The sequence below is a fragment of the Vigna angularis genome, chromosome 2 (assembly GCF_016808095.1).
Source record: "Vigna angularis cultivar LongXiaoDou No.4 chromosome 2, ASM1680809v1, whole genome shotgun sequence".
In the NCBI taxonomy this organism is placed as follows: domain Eukaryota; kingdom Viridiplantae; phylum Streptophyta; class Magnoliopsida; order Fabales; family Fabaceae; genus Vigna; species Vigna angularis.
Genome location: NC_068971.1, coordinates 15,996,796 through 16,002,855, shown reverse-complemented (window position 1 = coordinate 16,002,855; position 6,060 = coordinate 15,996,796).

Genomic DNA, 6,060 nt, shown 5'->3' with positions numbered 1-6,060 from the left:
ATAATGCCAGCTTCAAGTAACTTTAGCACTTCTTTCCTCAAATCCTCCTTTATCACTGGATTGAGCCTCCTCTGTGGTTAAGCAATTGGTTTGTACTCATCTTCCATGAATATCTTATGCATGCAATATGTTGGACTTATACCTTTGAGATCTGAGATTGACCATCCAATCGCTCCTTTGTTGGCTTTGAGTATTTCTACCAACTTTTCTTCTTCTTTGGGAGAGAGAGAGTTGCTGATGATAACTGGTTTGTTTCCACCTTCTTCTAGAAACACATATTTCAAGTGTAGCGGTAACATCTTCATCTCCCTTTAGCTTTCCTTGGCTTTTTCTTCTGTATTTTGCAAAGGATCCTTTTTTAATTCTTCCAGATCAGTCAAGCACTCATCAATTAGTTCCTCTTCTTTTTCATTCAGTTCTTCACAAGTGTCAACTAGTATTTCCTCCAAAGAAAGAGTATCACTTGCGTTGTTTTCTTGGATCATGCAAATTTCATCAAGAGCATCAAGATGAAAACATTCCTTATCATCTTTTGGGTGAGGCAAGGCTTTAAAGACATCAAAATTTACTTCTTCATCTTGCACTCTCACCTTTAGTTTACAATTTTCCACATCAATCAAAACTCTTCTTGTCTCCATAAAAGGTCTCCCAAGAATAAGAGGTACATTCACATCCTCCTCCATCTCCATGATGACAAAGTCCACTGGAAAAAGATATTTATCTACTTTCACAAGCACATCTTCAGCTACCCCATAAGGATATTTCAGAGATCTGTCTGCAAGTTGAAGAGTCATCCGAGTAGGCTTGAGTTCCAACCCCTCAATCTTTTCAAACATGGAGAGCGGCATGAGATTAATACTGGCTCCCAGATCAATAAGTGCTTTTCCAACAGAGATATTCCCTATAGTGCAGGGAATAGTGAAGCTTCCTGGATCTTTATACTTGGGGGGTAGGAGCTTTTGTATGATAGCACTACAGTTTCCTTGAACTTCAATAGTTTCTTCTTCAATGTACTTCCTTTTCTTTGTGAGGAACTCCTTCAAAAATTTAGCATATGAAGGAATTTGTGGCAGAGCTTCAGAGAAGGGTATATTAATCTCCAATTTCTTGAAGATTTCCATGAAACGCTCAAATTGTTTTTCTTGTTAACAATATTTTTTATCTCCAGAAACGAAACCAAAAACTTGTTGATGGATCGGCAAGTGTACCAAATCGCACAAGTAATATAAATTGGTAAGACCAAGTATCGTATCCCTGAAGACTCTCAGCACTAAACAGTTGTGTGATAACTCAATTAATTAAGAATTAAATAAAAAGAGATCATTGGTTTCAAATGCAAAGACAGAAAATTAAATATGAATGCAATTGATCAATAGTAGAGTAACATAGAGATGAACGAAGGTTGTTTATAAAAAGAGATGGGTATGTCGTTAGGGTTTGATTTCACCAAGTTTACTCTCATCTATATAAGAATTCTTCTTTTTACATTAATATTAACGTCACTCACTAAATTACTTAGAACCCGATCCCTCGGTGCGATAAGCCTGCCTTAATTCCTAGTTCGTGCAATTCCTAGCGTTCCTAGAAAATTAAGTTTGAAGATCAAGAGCTTAAGACGACCAAGTACTCGTACCCTCATCCCTGAGAAATATTACCCTTGGGGAAATTCAACAAGAACCTGAATTGTAAGGAACCTCCCGGCACTCATGCAATTCATAAATCATGCAATTCATAAATCATGCTACTAAATTAGTTAAATAGAGCAAGCATTGAAACAGATGAATTCCTTAATAATTAATGAAAAAGCATATAAATTAAGAATCAGTTCAAATACATGAGAGTTCAAGGGGTTACATCATCCCCCAACAAAAAATACAATTTAGTTCCCCACAGACATGGAAAAACTATATGAATAATGAAAAAGCATGAGATAGTGAAACCCTAAGAGTAGAAGAGGAAGCTCCCGCCTCTAGATCCACCTTTAGAGAGTAGAAGAGTGTGTTGTTGTGTTGCTCCAGCCAGAGATACAAAACCTAGAGCGCGTGGGTCCTTTAAATAGAGTTGGAATAGAGTAGAAACAATGCCCGGTCCAAAAGAGTCGAAACAGAGCAAAAATTGGGCCATATCTGCAACGTGCGACGCTCGGGCGCCCCATTTAGGGCGCCCGGGCGATGGACGTCGATTTCTGTAGGGCTTGAGCCTTCAATTTCGCCCGGGCTTCGAGGTTCGACGCCCGGGCGGCGGACGTCAATTTTTCCACACTCAAGCCTCTTGCAGGTCGCCCAAGCTTCGTGCGGTACCCTCTTTTGGTGCTTTTCTAGGCCTTTTTGAGCTCTATATCCTTAGCGCTTCATCTCTGCTTCCTGTATTAACTCATTTTCTATCGAAATAAAGGGAATTAATCATAAAATCATCAAATTCAACCTCAACTCTCTTATTCACACAACTTAATGAAAAAGCATGACTCCAAGCAAGTTTCTAAGTCAAAAAGGGTGTATTTAGTATCAAAATTACATCACATATAATGGTATTTTAAACCGTTATCAGTAAGCATTGTCCCTCCATAACTTTTCAGGCTTAACTAGATCAAGCATTTTAGTAACAATGCAGTGCAGTAATTATCACAGTTAAGGTACGAATATGCAATGGTATGATATGATAATGACATGGTCAGATTGCATACATACACACAGGTTAATCAAGTTTCAATTAGATTAGGTTATCCATACTCAAATTAATTAACACCGAAATTTGATTTCATTCATTAATCACAACGATTACAATCACATGAAAGCAAAAAGTTGTGACATATAATGCCATATGCATAACCAAAACAAGATAACACACTAAAAACATAAAAGCAGATTCCATATTGGCATTTTAATATCCTATTTTGTGTCTGATATATTCATGGAATCCTCATCAGTATTTTCAGTTGAAGAATCCTTCTTGTCCTTCTTTTCAAGCTTCATAAGTCTTTTAGATATATTTTTGAACTGTTCTACAACAAATCTTTCAAAATTTGTCTCAGGAATGAAGTTGGTGTGATCTTCATTGAAAGTAGGTGTGCTTCCAGAACTTTGAACCAAATCTTCTTCATCATTGAAGCACCATCCCTTCATGGTCTTCACCAAGCCGATGGAAGTTAGGGTATTTTGGTTAATTACATCAGAACAATTACAAGAGCACTTATCTTCCTCATTTACATCCACGCCTTGAAGGTCAAGATTTTACTTACGAATACAGCATATGGAAGATATTGTGCTTGATTAAGTCCAGCTTCAATCATGTGGTCTTTTATCACTTCCACCTAGTTGGTGGGAATATCATTTTTGATGGCATACAGCAGATAGACATCCTCAGTTGACATTCTGTCTTGCAAGATTCTTCTCGACAGTATTACCCATGCAAGAATATGTGCTACCATCTTTTCTTCTTTGTTCAGCCCTTCATGTACATACAGTCTTTCAATTGTATACCTGCCCGGAAGCCTTAACCAATTTCGGTAAACATCTCTCTTCTTCAGCCATCGATTTGTTTCAGAGATAGGTAAGTGTGAGAATAGTCCTTCAGCTTTTAATCCTGCTACCTGCAGCCAGACATTGTTGTCAATGTGAACATTTACCCCTTTCACTCGAGATTGAATATCTCCATTTACATTTTTCAGGTTGTTGTAGAAGACTCTCACCAAGTTTGGATACCAAAGGTAGAGAGACTCTGTGTTTCGATCCATTCAGAAAAGTGGAAGCCCTCTTTTTCAAATAATCTGAGGTTTAGGTACTTATGAGGAACAACATTCTTGATCCTCTTTCCTCTTAGAAACCTTTCACGAGTCTCCTCATCACTGATCCACCCAGAGGGATCAGCATTTCTTGCAGCTTCAACAGCCTTTCCTCTGTCTCTTGAAGGATGTGAAGAAGAAGCCCTTTTGAATATAGATTCTAGACAAGCTTTCATAGTACTAGGGTTCCGACTTTTTCACATACAGAACATACTCAAAATAAACTGAATTTCAAGCATAACATATATAAGGGCGCGAAACGACACTTTATGAAATCAGGCCCATTGAAATTTTAAGAAATAGAAAGCCCATAACAGAGAATTTTAATCGATGTTATTATTTTCAGAATCGATTCTATACATAATCCAATCGATTAAAAGTCGTGCAAACAGACTTTCATACAATCAGATCAATCAAATAAACACTCATCAAACATGCATATAACAATCATTCATACAGGTATTTATGATGCATGAGTGCGTGAATATAATTGTTCTTGTTACCACATTTAGATACTCAAGAACTTGTGATTTATTCCATTGTAGTTCATCATTGAGCATTGTACTGCTTCAGTCAACAACTTACTTTCCTGCAAAACAATTAACCGATTTTGATGCAGGTACCCAGACAAACTTAGGTCCTTTTTGGTTAGTTGCAGGAGGATTTTCCTTGGGTATCAACTTGTATTTTCTTTTGGGAACCCCAACCTTTCTGTAGTAACAAATTCTAACAGTATGACCAATAGTATTGCAATAGAAATAGGCATTTGTAACAGGTTTACTCAAATCAATAAACTTCTTAGAATTAATCCTATTACTCTTTGCTTTATAACCAATGCCTTGCCTATTTATTGCTCTTCTTGAAGATCTTAACACAACATCTAGATTATCTTTTCCTTGAGTGAATTTTTCTAGAGTGCTAGTTAAGTAGTCAATTTTCTCTAAATGAACACGACAATTTTTACAATTCTTTTCTACAATCTGTATTTCAGTTTTAACAGTTTTTGCAGATTATAAAGCATTTTTTAACTTCTGATTAAGCTTCTCATATCTTTAACAAGGTTATCAATTTGATATTCATAATCCCTTCTTTCAGAGCTTAATCGATTTACCTTACACTGTAGTTTCATAGCTTCTGCATGTATTTCCTAAAAAGCATCCAGTAGCATGTGATACTTCACTTCGATAGGCTCATTTTCAAAATCATCATCATTGTCTTCAGATTGTGTAGAACCTGCCATGAGACACAAATTAGTCTCTTTTTCAACACTGCAACCATCATCACTAGAAGAGTCATCGTCACTATTTTCCCAAGCAATATAAGCTTTCTTATGCTTGCTTCTTCTCATCTCTTGAGGATACTTGGTGTCAGCTTTCATCCTGATTTTCACTTCAGGACAATCCGACTTTATGTGACCCTCCTTTCCACATCCATAGCATGTGATCGTGTTGTTCCTTGAGTTCTTCTTTCCTCCTCTTGAATAACCTGCAATATCAATTGCAGTATTTCAATTTTTCATGAATTTATTAAACTTTCTTACCATCATGTTTATGATTTCCTTTTCTGACATTTTTGTATCTGACTCAGCTTCAAATTCAGCTTTCTTGGAGGTTCTCTTGCTTGTAGCTTTGAGAGCAATCGATTGTTTTTGCTCAATTTCTTCTTCATCTCTCAATCTACCAAGCTCTAGTTCATGTTCCCTAAGCTTGCCAAACAGGGTTGCCATATTCATGTTAGTCAAATCTTTAGATTCTGATATAGTAGTTACCTTTGGCTACCAGCTTCTGTTCAGGCTCTTCAAGATTTTGATGTTGATTTCTTCCTTGTCAAATACCTTGCCGAGAGCCAGCAAGTGGTTTACTATATGTGTGAATCTCTTATGCACACATACATAATCTCTCCAGCCTCCATCCTAAACAGCTCGTATTCCTGCACAAGATATTTCTTTTTGGCACGTTTTACGTCATCAGTTCCTTCATGTGTTACTTGAAGAACTTCCCACATTTATTTTGCTATCTTGCATTGGGAAATCTTGAAAAACTCATCCTTTGTTAATGCAAAGGCAATTACATTTCTAGCCTTAACATCATATTGTGCTCTTCGGTTCTCATCTTGAGTCCACTCAAAAAAAAACATTTAAAACAATTTTTCCATTTACAACATGAGTGCGTTCAAATGGACCATTGAGTGTAGCATCCCAAACACCCTTATCTACAGATTCAAGAAAAATTTGCATTCTAATTTTCCAGAAAGCATAGTTTTCCCCCGCAAATAAAGGA